General features: G+C 41.8%; 1 pseudogene; it reads left to right on the forward strand.

Annotated features, from left to right (window-relative positions):
- Positions 1 to 732: 732 nt before the first annotated feature.
- Positions 733 to 2,171, forward strand: LOC118843666 (annotated as a pseudogene).
- The last annotated feature ends 12,107 nt before the right edge of the window (positions 2,172 to 14,278 follow it).

Raw genomic sequence — 14,278 nt, forward strand, 5'->3', positions numbered from 1 at the left:
ACTCTCAATCCTCTATAAATATTAAAATGACTGAAATGTGGGGATTAAAAATTACCCAGCCTAACAGAAATTGATGTAGGGCTCTGACCCAACGGCACTTTATTAAAGGGCTTGTGGTCTTCTCTAATGAAGTGGATCCCTATCTCAGATGCCCCCTTCCTCTTGGCCCTTAATTTTATAGTGCTTGATATCCAGACAATATAGGTACAGGTGACTTAAACTATAGAGTCTTATTGGTGGATAGACCCGGCCCTTGACACTCCAGGAAGGTCTACACAAAATACAGAATCCCATTGGTTATGAGGAACATTTTATACCATTTTATATCATTTTTGTAATTTCAATAAAGGCCAGGGCCTGAAACATTGATCAACTGGAAGAAGAGCCTGGACCTGGGCTTCTTTGTTCTCTGAAGTTTGCTCAGGGAATACCTTTTTCTTTTGTCAACAAGGCCAGATTGGGCTAACCTAAGAATGTTCTTTCCCCTGTTAACTATTAAAAGGATGAGATCCTAATCCCAAGAAACTACCTTGCTTAGTATTTTATGGGCATATATGATGTTATGGAATGTTAATGGTAAATTAAACACAGAAACACTGGGTTGTAGTTTTACCTGGCGCTTGTCAACACTCTTATCTTATTGTATTTACAACTTATTCCATTAAGGAAAATCCTTGTCTTGTAGCATGGTTAAGCATTGTGACATGTAAATTTCCCCCTCTCGCTCTCCGGTTGTTGGCTCCTCAGGGGAAGGGGCGGTTGGCGGGGCCTCCATTGTTCAAGACTGTGGGAACCATGAGGGGTGATACAGGCCGTGGTCGTGGAGGGCGCTTTGGCTCCAGGGGAGGACCAGGAGGAGGGTTCAGGCCATTCGTGCCACATATCCCATTTGATTTCTATGTGTGTGAAATGGCCTTCCCCCGAGTCAAACCTGCACCTGATGAAACCACTTTCAGTGAGGCATTGCTAAAGAGGAATCAGGACCTTGCTCCCAACTCTGCTGAACAGGCATCCATCCTTTCTCTGGTAACAAAAATCAACAATGTGATTGACAACCTGATTGTGGCTCCAGGAACCTTTGAGGTGCAAATTGAAGAGGTCCGGCAAGTGGGATCTTACAAGAAAGGGACAATGACCACAGGTCATAATGTGGCTGATCTGGTAGTGATTCTGAAGATCCTGCCAACATTGGAAGCTGTTGCAGCCTTGGGGAACAAAGTAGTGGAAAGTCTCCGAGCACAGGATCCTGCAGAAGTTTTGACTATGCTGACCAATGAAACTCGCTTTGAGATCAGCTCTGCTGATGCCACAGTGAAGATTCTCATTACAACAGTGCCACCTAATCTTCGAAAGTTGGACCCAGAACTACATTTGGACATCAAGGTTCTGCAGAGTGCTTTGGTGGCCATTCGGCATGCTCGTTGGTTCGAAGAGAATCCTTCTCAGTCTACAGTGAAAGTCCTCATCCGTCTACTGAAGGACTTGAGGATTCGGTTCCCTGGCTTTGAACCTCTCACACCTTGGATCCTTGACCTTTTGGGCCACTATGCTGTGATGAACAACCCTACTAGGCAGCCCCTAGCCCTCAATGTGGCTTACAGGCGATGCCTTCAGATTTTAGCTGCTGGGTTGTTTCTTCCTGGTTCAGTAGGAATTACCAATCCCTGTGAAAGTGGTAACTTCCGGGTACACACAGTCATGACCCTGGAACAACAGGACATGGTATGCTATACGGCTCAGACATTGGTTCGGATCCTGTCACATGGAGGATATAGGAAGATCCTTGGCCAGCAGGGTGATGCCAGTTATCTTGCCTCATAAATGTCTACCTGGGATGGGGTGATAGTGACACCTTCTGAAAAGGCTTATGAAAAGCCTCCAGAAAAGAAGGAAGGTGAGGAAGAAGAGGAGAATGCAGAGGAGCCACCTCAAGGAGAAGAAGAAGAGAGCATGGAGACCCAAGAGTGATCCCTTCTGGTTCTTTCTTGGCTGCCAAAGGCAACAGGCATCCATTGTGGAGCCTGAGTGATGGCATGTGTGAAGGTGAGGGGATCGTGGGAAGAAAAGCTGTGGAGAAAGAAGCATTGTCTTGTAGGTGATTTGATGCTCCCTTGACTCAGCTACAGGATTCTCACATTTGTGGCCTATGCCACAAAGGGAAGGTGTTAGCCTTCCTGTGCTTTGTTCTTTTATAGAGGTAGACACACCCCTAAGCCCGCCACAGAAAACCAACTCTGGAAACCCTACTGAGACCAAAACCTTCCAGAATTGTTTTTGTTGAAATTATTGTGAACTGTTAGTGTCTGAAAGTTGTTTTTGTTTTTTTTTTTAATTTTAGAAACTATTAAAAGTGTTTCCTTCTAAAAAAAAAATTTCCCTCTCTCAATACCAGTCTATTATGAGCCATCTAAGTGGTTTGGTCTGTACCTCATTCAATGTAATTGTGCAGTTTTGTGAATTGTGAGAAAAACTTTATTGTATTTGTTTGAACTTACCCATGCGTGGCTGGGACCTATGTTGTGCTGTTTTTCTCTCAATTATCAAATCATATGTGTTCTGGGAGCTCCTGTGAGGTGTGACTACTCCTATAACTGCCAACTTGTGGATATGGACCACTTGATCCTTCTGTCACACCTGAGGACTGCCCCTGCTCCCGAATAGACAACATCAGAGGCAGGCAGCCCTCCCAAGAGTCTGGACCACAACCTGAATGAAGAACTGCTCTTTTCCTTTCTGAGTCCCTTGCATTCCCAAGACTGTTTGCCTGTGTCTTTGGTATCTTTAGCCATTATGCTCCATACCCTGATCCCCCTTGCAACCTTCTCCCTCTGCTTGTTTACAATTAGTTTACAATTACTGCCCATCTCTGGGGAGGTCCAACCACAGGAAGGAAAAACCTGAATCCACGGAGATAAGGATTTTTAGAACTTCACCCCTGAGGAAGATAGAGGTTTTTCCATACCTAAATTGGTCTATAGGTGAAACTTTCAGTTTGCCTTTGACCAAAAGGAGGAAATGTGGAGCATTTTATACCATTTTATATCATTTTTGCAATTTCAAAAAGACCCAGAGCCTGAATTAATGATCAACTGGAAGAGCCTGAACCTGGACTTCTTTGTTCTCTAAAGTTTGCTTAGAGAATATCTTTTCTTGGTCAACCAGGCCAGATCCAGCTGACCTAAGAACATTCCTTCCCCTGTTAACCATTAAGGAATGAGACCCTAATCCCAAGAGACTACGTCGCTTAATATTCTATTGGTATACAAACCTATTCCATTAAGGATCTTGTGGTTAAACATACATGGGGATCATAAAATTGAGTAACATGCTGAATTGTGATGGTTTAAAAAAATATAAAAACCTGTTCATTCCCCTGTACAAGTCAGTCGGACTCTCTCTGGCTCAATCCATAATCATGTCTGTCCACTATGCTTAAGTGGAATGAATGAATAAATGTATAAGGAATATAAATTTTCTATCACCTAGCTCTGTTTGCCTCCTTTAGCCAACTTTCAGTTAGACAGTATACATGGGGATCATAACATTGTGTAACACAAAAACATGCTGAATTGTGACTGTTCTAAAAATATAAAAACCTGTTCATTCTTCTGTACAAATCAGTCATACTCTCTCTAGCTCAGTCCCATGCATGTATGTCTGTCTGCTACGTTTAAGGGAGTAAATGAATAAACACCTAAGTAATAGAAATTTTTCTATCTCCTGGTCTGTTTGCCTCCTTTAACCAAACATTCAGAGTGGACAGTTAAAAAATGACAACAAATGACAAATCATCACCTGGTCAGTCACCCTCTGCCTGTTTGCACCTGGTAGCCCTCATGTCCTGGCAATAGGGGAGGTGCTGAGATGTGATGGCCTATCCCATTTTACTGCCCTGGATCTAGCCAGATTGTCTTTATCTCATTACAAAATGTATCAATAAAATCTGGTTCCATCTTGAATTCCTTCCTGACCTAAGGGGATCAACTCCTCAATGTGTTTCTACCTTGACATAGTATACTAGGCTCCTTTTAATTCTCCATGTTTTACATTTTGCCTTTTTAATTAGTCAGCCTCTGTCACTGAAAAGAAGAGGGGATTGGCTTACCTCCTAGATTCATCTCAATGGGGTCTTGGGTCCACATCCTCAAAATGTTCCCAGACTCTTTCCTTCACTCTCATGCACCCAATCCCAGGAGTGGGCTTGCATGCAGTATGAGCATTTGCTTACATTGAATTTCTTTACATGAATTTTCTTACATGTAAGACTTCTTACATGAAATGAAGCTCAGTGAAATCTATAGAAAGGTCATTTCAGTTGATATGGAAAGTGATTCATGGGCAGACAGGGAAATCAGATTTCTTATAAGGGGAGGTGCTTGAGCTCAGCTTTAAGGAATACTAGGGATTTTCAGAGTCAGGCATGTGTAGAGTGTATTTCAGGAATGAAGCCCAGCCTGGACAAAGGCATGGAGACAGGAGATGAAATATCACTTGTGATGGTGAACAAGACAGCTCTTTAGTTTGGATTGTAGAAGAAATAAAGGACTGTATTTTGTAATTAGTCTGGAAAGGGAATGCTGAGCTAGCTGGTGAAGGCTTTAAATGACGGAGTGGTTTGTATTTTATCCTAAAGATCCAAAGAAACCATTCAGATTCAATCAATCAGTCTGTCAATAAACATTTATTAAGCACTTTCCATGTGTCAGGTGCACGGGGAGTTCTATAGGGAGATCTCTGCTCCAGTTACAGGGCCAGAGACCCTCAGGGCTTGACTTTGTATTTCATTTAATATACAGATACTTTCAGAGGCCTTGGGGGAACTGCCCTTTTATCTGTTGGTCCAATAAAATGATGGTCTTTTCTAAATTACCTAATAAGGAGGAAGGAATAAAGAGGAGTGAAGGAAGAAGGAAGAATAAGGAAGAAGGAATCTTAACTCTGGATGTACCATCCCAGAAAGAGGCCAGCAAGCAAGTGGTTTTTCATCAGTTGACCATCCATTACCTGGTATAGCACCCCATCATATGGATCTAGGCACCACAAAGGCTGCTACTATTTACAGAACAAAGAAGCTTCCTTACCTAGAAATTTGGGTGAGATAGTTTGTGTGTGTGTGTGTGTGTGTGTGTGTCCGTCCGCTGTATCCGCTGGGACTGACATCTCAGACAGAGCCACAACACCCATAGTCAAGGGAATTCCATTCTCTGTATCTGTATGTGATTCTTCATGGAACTTTATTTCACCGACTTTGTAAATTAAAAATAAGGGGAATATTTGGATCTTACATTCAATCCTAAGACAGATCTCGTCACCCCATCAGGCATGCCAACAAGTAAAACTGCTTCTATTGACAAATCTTCCCATCTCCATCCTCCTACTGTGGGGTTGATTAAACCTTAAGGAATGGGTATGGAATAGGGAAAGAGGCAGGGCTGATACCCCTGGATGCTGCTCCCCAGTTTAACACAGACTTTGCATCACCACCTCCTCTCCTAGCCATATGCTCAGTAGGGCATCAGTGCTGGATACAGAGGGACAGCTTATGCTTTAATGTTCATCCAGCAATTCCCCTATCTGAAGAGTTGCCTATAGGCAACCCCTCAGAGAACAGGACCATCACAATTGAGAATGACCATCACTGACTCCCATGAGACTTCCAGTGTGGGAGTTTGGCAGAACACTGTGGAGTGAGGTTAATTCTGTTGAAATATATTGGAGTAGTCAGTAGACAGGGTGGGATATTTTGGAAATATGAATTTGGAAGTTCGGTGGAGTGTGACCCAATGGCTGCTGATGTCTGCTATTCTTAAGCTCCCTAGATTTCTCTCCATTGCTTTAGGTAAAGTAGAACTTGAATTTTTGGGGGACTATTGTGTTCTGTAATCCATGGCAACCTGGGATCTCTGTGAAATTACAGTATTTAGAAAGATGGGTTTTAATAGCAAAAATGAACTCTGCATGAAGGTACTCAAATTCAATCCAGAGAATTCTCATCTCAGTCATGTACTAGCTCTGTGATCTTGGGAAGCCACTTAATAAGACCTTTGATTTTCAGTTGACTCATCTGTAAAAATGAGATGAAGAGATGCTGGAATTTGTAAGGGAAATTGCTATTCCCCTGATGCTCACTCTCTGCCTGCCACCTGCCCAGCAAGTTCCTATTGGAGCCCTCCTTGTGGGGTTGGGGGAAAAGTCGAGGCCTTTTTCCTACCCTGGAAGCATGTGATATACATAGCCTTGCTAATGTGAGTCTAAGCATGTTTTTTTTTTCCTTTTCTGAATATAGATAACTGAAGTGGGTCTTGCAATAGATTTCTCAACCTTGAAGTAGGCTTGGGATTTGAGAAATCCAGGGACACTGGTTGCCTCAGACAGTGCCGATTGGTAGCAGGGGAGTTTTGTAACTCCTGCATTTGGAGAAGATAACAACCCAGTGGGAGGGCCAGCCCAACTACCTGTCAGGCCTGCCCAAAAACATAGAGCCCCAAGGAATAGTTTGTAGAGTGCAGAGCTGGGATGAAATGGCCAGTTACTTTTCTTGTGAATTTTCACATTCTGAGGTTTAATTCCCACTGCCATGGGAGAGTGTAATAGTGCACATGTTACTGCTATTCCACGTTCAAGTCTCTTGTCAGTGGATGGTTGGGTCGTTTTCCTTTTGAGCACTTTAGGTACAGGAATCCAATCATCGACATTCTTGATCCTGGTGGCAGGAGTCAGTGTTCACCAAGGTTACTCAAGACCTTGCAGACATTCCACAGTTTCCTCATAGATGGCTGAAGATCACCTGTTCAATAGCCCCCAAAATCCCTGCTTTCCATCCTCAGGGATGTAGTCTTACCTTGAAATTATCTTATGTAAGTTGTACATTATTTTTGTTTCCATTTTACAGATTAGGAAACTGAGTTTCAGCAAGAATAAGCGAATTTGCACAAGGTTGCCTTACTAGTCAATGGTTTTGAAGTGAGTTTTTTAGACAAATGAAGGTGTGGTGAGATTCTGTGATGTATGTCTTGGGCTCACTGAGGGTGGGGTGCGTTTTTGAGGGAGCATACCAAAGGGGCTGTTGGAAGGAAGGCAATGTGGAAGGGGAAAGCAGCCTTGATCATGTAGTGATTGTGTCAATTGACCACCTGAGGGAGACTCACTGTTTGAAGGTTGCATGTGAATCTGATTTCTGACTGGATTCTGTAACATTAATTAAGGTGGGACCTTTTTACTGTTTTAGAATGCTAAGTTAATTAAGTGTCTTTAATTGAGTCTAACTAGATGGTAAACTCCAGGCCCAAACTCCTAACTACTAGCTGCTAAGCCAATGTTGGCATGAAGCCCCCAGGGCCCTAAAGGCAGTTGCTAAGACCAGAGCCAATGGTATGGTCCTAAGCTCTGATCCCTCAGATGATGTTTGATGATGTCAAAAGACTGTATAAAAAGAGAGAACAGAGCCATTTGCTTGAGGCTCTCAGTCTTGGAGTGTTGGCATGGGACTCTGGGCAGCCCCTCTAAAAGCTTCCTGGCTTCTCAACCCAGATGTTGATGGTTTCTTGGTAACTATGAATTATTATCTGGTCTGTTTATATTGTGTATGTTTGTAACTTGTTTGTATTTGCTCTGAAGTTCAGGTTGCTGGCTTTTCCTCCTGAACCAAGTGATCTTATATGTATATGTTGGATTAAAGTAAGATTGTTAACCCCTTAATGCTACTTTCCTTAGTAAAGCAGATCAAAAGATCCTGTGCTGACTGTATTCTTGATGTTGGACTTGTGTTGGTCTTTCACCCCCACAACAGCTGCTAACCGAATTGTTGCAACAGGCTCACATGAGGAAGAACTGCCAACTATGGTCTAAGATGTGGAGATGATAGGATTGTCCCCGTAAGTAGGTGTTTTGCATTCAGTCCTCCAAACTCCTCCCTGCTGCTGAAAACCTTTATCAACAGGCTTGTTTTTCTTCTGGGGAAGAGATCAGCACTGGACAGAGCTCAGTGGGTGCAGATGGAGCCCCCAGATCAGCTCCTTTTTGTCCTCTTCCTGTTGTACCAGCTGACAACAGGGAATATGGGGAGGAGATTATGGAGAAGGACAGGAGGCTGGGAGAGGCCCCTTGCAATCTGAGCTGTGCTGGATTCAGTGTCTCAATGAGAAAAGTCTTTGAGAGATGATTTGAGTTAGAAGAAAGGGGCTTTGGTGAGAATAAACAAACATTTTTCTATGACCAGATATTAAAGTGACAGTTTAATTAAGGACCATAAACAATCTTGGTTCTATAACCTCAAATGTTTCTTGATTAATTTCAGGTTCACAAGGGGAAGTTGTTCTGACCCAGTCCCCAGCCTCCCTGTCTGTGACTCTGGGAGAGAGAGTCACCATCAACTGCAAGGCCAGTCAGAGCCTTTCACACAGCAATGGGTACACTTACTTATACTGGTACCCACAGAAACCAGGACATCCTGTTAAATTCCTGATTTACAAAGTTTCCAATCTATTCTCTGGGGTTCCCTCTTGATTCAGTGGCCGTGGATCTGGGACAGATTTCACCCTCACAATCAGTAGGCTGGAGCCTGAGGTTATTGTAGAGTACTACTGTGTACAGGTAACTCACTGGCCTGCCCCACAGTGCTCCAGCCCTGTACAAAAACCTCCCTATATCATTCAGCCCTGAACTCAGGGGAATAGATGCTTTCTCAAGAGCCCTAGACTCACAGCAGCTACTGTTCTAAGTTCAAGATAGGGTTTCTCCTAGATCCCCTTATTGTTTTTTACCCCATTGCTCAAGAAGCAGCATGCCATGATGCAAATAGCCTTTGGCTAACAAGACTCTTGTTCTACCAGCTGAAATAAGATTTTATCCCTTAACCTTGTCATGGAGTGAAACTTGCCCAGTTCAATATTCCTATAATTGTTAGCTCAAAATATCTTGTGTTAGATGCATGCCTAACATGATTTTTCTGCTTTGCACATTTCTCCTTCTAAATAGAAATGCTTAGATTTGAAATAATGTTAACTGAATAAAAAGCATTTCTGGCAGACTTGTGCCTAAAATAGAGAGTATGGTATTAATATTTTTTTTCAAGGAACTTCTTCTTAGCTTGCAGCTCCCAAAGTTTTCCATGAGAACAGTGTGAGAAACTTAACTCAATGCTTTGAATTCTAGGTAAATTCTGTAATGCAGCATTTCACTTAATGTATATGTTTAGTGACCATGTCACTAAGAAAGGAAAAGAAATGTTAGTCTGGCATGTCCTGTTTATGTCCATGTCTTGATTAAGCTTATGAATAAAACATCCCTTTCTGGCTCCTCATTGACTTGCCCAGAACTGTCCCACCAACTGTAACCCTTGAATTCCATAGTTGCTCACCTGGTTTTCTCTGCTCAAAGTGTCCCAATATCTCTTTCTGAAAGTATTAGCCCATGTTCTGGACTCTCATCCCAGGGACACACAGATTCTATTGTGCTCCCCTGATGTCTCTGAGCCAGTTGGAAGGCCAGCTAAGCAGGATATGATGCCAATGCCCTCTCTCAGGGAGACAGCTTGATACCTTTTGTCATTACTAGAGTTAGCCCTAAGGACAGTCTAGAATCCAGAGGAAATCATAGGATCACAGCTCTAAGTGCTGAAGTGGACCTAACAGTAATAAAATAGAATACAACCCCCTCATTTTACAACATTTGTATTACTGCATAAATTATTCTTCTGGTTTTGCTCATTTCACTCTGAATCAGTTCACAAATTCTTTCAGGCTTCTCTGAAACTGTTCTTCTTGTGATTCACTAGTATTCCACTGCATTCATACAGGACAACTTGTCTAAGCCATTCTCTAATTTATGTATACTTTCTAAATATTTAATTTTTTGTCACCTGGGCATTATTAAGAGTGAATCCCTTGAACCTCATGCTTTATCAGACCAGCCTACCTGACTCTTAAGAGAGGAACCTACAGGGAACTGAGCCAAATTTGTAGGAATAAAAGCTATTCCCCAATTGAAAAATGGTCCAAGGATATGAACAGGCAGTTTTCAGAGGAAGAAATTAAAAGTATCTATAGGCATATGAAAAAAATGCTGTAAATCATTATTGATTAGAGAAATGCCAATCAGAACAACTCTTAGGTACTACATCTCTCCTGTCAGATTGGCTAACATGACAAAACAGGAAAATGATAAATGCTGGAGAGGATGTGGGAAAATTGGAGCATTGTTACATTGTTGGTGGAGTTGTGAACAGATCTAGGCATTTTGGAGAACAATTTGGAACCATGCCCAAAGGGCTATAAATATGTGCATACCCTTTGACCCAGCAACACACTCCTAGGGCAATACCCCAAAGAGATCATACAAGTGAGGAATGGTACCTGTATGTACAAAAATATTAATAGCCGCTCTTTTTGTGGTGGCAAAGAATTGGAAATCAAGGGGATGCCCATCAATTGGGGAATGGCTGAACAAGTTGTGGCATATGAAAGTAATGGAATACTATTATGCTATAAGAAATGAAGAATATACGGACTTCATAATAACCTGGACAGACCTACATGATATGTTGCTGAGTGAGAGGAGCAGAACCAGGACAATATTGTACACAACCACAGACATATTGATTCTGTGATGATCAGCTTTGATAGACTTGGCTCTCCTCAGCAATACAAGGCTCAAAGGCAACTCCAAAGGACTCATGATAGAAAAAGCTAGCTACATCCAGAGAAAGAACTATGGAGTCTAAATGCAGACTGAGGCAAACTATTTGTTCTCTTTTTTTCTCTTCTTTTTTGGGTTTGTTTTTTCTCTCTCATGATTTATTCCACTGGTCATAATTCTTCTTTGCAACTTGATTAGTGTGTAAATAAATTTAATGCAAAGTTTTATGTAGAATCTATATTGGACTGCATGCCATTTTTTGGGGGGGAGGGTGAAAGGGAGGGAAGAGAAGAAAATTTGAAACTCAAGAACATGTATCACTAAGTGTTGTAAACTAAAAATAAAAAAATCTAATTATAAAAAAAAAGAAAGTGTGGGACTGAACTGTGTATGATGGGACGATTCTAAAAAATAAAATTGTGTAAATAGAACAAAAAAGAGAGGAACCATCCAGATCACTCAGAAAATTCTCCCTTCTCCCTTACCTTTTTCATGCCTATGTATTAGGAGGGCAGAGTTTATAATTTCAAAGAGGATCATATGTATGTCTGAAAGTTTTGGAACCACCGGATATAAGAAATTCTCAAGATAAGAGGCAGAAGAATCAAAGCATATATTTAGGCTCCACAGTAACCAACCCATGAACCAGCATCCCCATTTTTATATATTGATCAAAGCTTCCAGGCCCAATAAGTCCGCCTCAGAAGAGTAACCAGGAGGCCACAGAGAAGCATGATAGTGTAAAGCAAAGTCATATACATGCTTCCCCTCTATGGTTAAAAGATTACCCACTGGCCTCAAGTCCTTGTTCAGCTTCCTCCCGTAGGTCAGCTCTGCTACCGGCAGCTCCTGCTTCAGCTTCGGCTGTGGCTGTAGCTGTAGCAGCCTCTGGCTCCAACGGAAGCTGTTTTTAATCATCCAGCTTCTGCGGGTATGTAAGGCACACCGGGGAAAGCACAGGTTCTTTCGATCTGCTTAAGCAAGAGAAGCAAAGTGAAGGGGCCGACAAGCTTACTCCATTCCAACATACAAACAGCATTCAGTTAGTTCAGGAGAAAAAGCCAAACTATTCAAGGGCACTTGTTGACTAAGTGCTAAGGAGCCCATTTTTGGTTACCAACACAGCCTATTATAGGTAAGTGTCTTCGTATTAAACTTTCACTTATCTTGCTCCTCCAACTCACCACTGAACTCTGATCATTAAAGAGATGTAATTACCAAAAAGAGCTGTAGCCAATTTGATGCTTTTCTTGTGATGGAATAAATCTTAAGCCAAAGATACTTCCCTGAGAATCTCACAGGATTCTTGTAAGGATCAAATGACAGAATGCATGTGAAAATGTTTTGTGTCTATTAAGCATTGTATTTATTAAGCTATCACGATTTTGTCTGAAAAAGACGAAATGGAACTACCCCTCAGCTCACAGTTCTCCACCTTTTCCTGAGAACAGTGTGAGAAACTTAAGCCCATGCTTTTCTGAGTTCTATGTAAATTCTGTAAGGTGTCATTTCACCTAATATATCAGTTTAGTGACCACATCAAAAAGAAGAAAAGTTAGTCTGGCATGTCCCATTTATGCCCATGTTCTGATTAAGTCTATGAAAAAAACATTCCTCTCTAGTGGCTTGCCTTGCCCAGACCTACCTCACTAACTTGTAACTCTTGTACTACTTGGTGGCTCATGTGGATATCTGTGCTCAAAGTGTCCCAATGTGTCTTTCCAAAAGTATTATTCCCTGTTCTGGCATCCTGTCCCAGGGACACAAAGATTCCATTGAGCTCCCCTAATGTCAGTGGGCCAGTTCAAAGGCCAGGTAAGTAGGACATGATGCCAATGCCCTCTCTCAGGGAGACAGCTTGAGATGCTTTTTGTCATTACTAGAGTTAGCCCTCAGGACAGTTTAGAGTTCAGAGGAAATCATAGGATCAAGGATTCAGAGCTCAAGAGGACATTACAGGTCAAGGAACCTACCCTCTCATTTTACAATATTTGTGTTACTGTATAAATTATTCTTCTGGTTTTGCTCATTTCACTCTGAATCAGTTCACAAATTCTTCCCAGGTTTCTATGAAACTATGCCTGTGACTTCTAGTAATTCAGATGGAATAGTACCACTGCATATATTTATGACAATTTGTCTAGCCATTCTCTAAATTATGTGGTACTTTCTCAATATTTAGTTAGTTGCCAGCATACAATGATTGCCTTTGAATATATTTGCATATAGGCCCTTCCCTCTTTCTTTCATCTTTTCCATCTTTTCCAGGGATAGTATTGCTGGTTCAGAGTATGCAGAGTTTAGTAACTTTTAGGGTAAAGTTCCCAAATGCTTTCCAAAAATGTGAGAATAACAATGCATTAATTTGGCTTTTTTCCCTGCAGCCCCTCCCACATCTGTCATTTAAAAAATTTTATTAACTGCACCAATCTGCTGAAACTCTTTCCTTTAATAGATTAGGAAATTGAGGGTCAGAGGGATCAAAGAACATGCCTAGTGTCACACAATAGTTAGGTGCTTGGCATTAGGACCCAGGTGTTCCTGGGACTTCAGGTCCACTGCTCTACCTGATGTGCTACATTGCCTCTCTATTTCATTGGTGAAAAAATTAAGCCAGACTGTACATCAGCGATAGTGTTAAATTGTAAAGGGAATAAAAACCCAGCAACTTCCAGGTTGAGGGCATGATTCTGCAGTTGTGGGTGAGGTTCAGTGTCTACAAATTGTCTAAGCTTCTGCATGTTTATATAGTGCTCTGTACCATCCTTAGGGCCCAACTTCCTGTAGTTTGAAGAAAGTGCCATTCTGTAATTTTATCTTGGGCTGAATTTGCAGTGGAAATAATTGCTTATTGGGGTTGAGAAAAGTGATATTCTTCTCTCTTCTTATATTAGAGTATGCACACAGACACAGATACAGACACACACACACACACACACACACACACACACACACACACACACTGCATCCCTCAGCATAAAAGCACAGATTTATTTTTCAGGATTGGGGCCAATTTGAAAATTTTTCGTGTTCTGAGGGCTGGGGATAAAATATCTATTTTTACTTCTGATCTCCCTCAACAGCCACCATGCTGGGTGACCACTTGTGCATCCAGTGAAAGTCTCCTATACAATGTTTTGAACACTCACCTCAAAATTTAGCCAGAGAATGGGGACAAATTCCTAAGATTTTTGTTTACTACATCTCTATCCTTCATCCCTGGGTCCCTGCCTATTTCAGGAAGAGTACGTTTAGGATAGAATTCACTCCTACAATCAGTAGGTGGAGGCTGAAAATTCAGAAAATTATTAGTATCTGAAAAGCACTCAGTTCCCTACCCTCACTGCTCCAGCCCTGCCTCAGGTACAGGCAGGTTCATCACTAAGGCTTAACAGCCCCAACCCCTTCCTCTTTCACAAAACTGCTATGGAGACATTCAGGTGCTGTGTCTTTGCATCTGCTTGAATCAAAGTTGTAAGAACTGAGTGTTGCCACCTCACCTGTATCCCACTGCCCAAAGAAATAGCTTTGAAAGAATTATGCCACCCCAAATTACATCCCAGCTTCTGTGAACTTCTCAAAAAAGGTAGATATTGAAAACAACACAACAGCAAACAAAAGCCTTATGCTAATGTCTTCTCAT

This window comes from Trichosurus vulpecula, chromosome 3, assembly GCF_011100635.1.
Source record: "Trichosurus vulpecula isolate mTriVul1 chromosome 3, mTriVul1.pri, whole genome shotgun sequence".
Taxonomy (NCBI): domain Eukaryota; kingdom Metazoa; phylum Chordata; class Mammalia; order Diprotodontia; family Phalangeridae; genus Trichosurus; species Trichosurus vulpecula.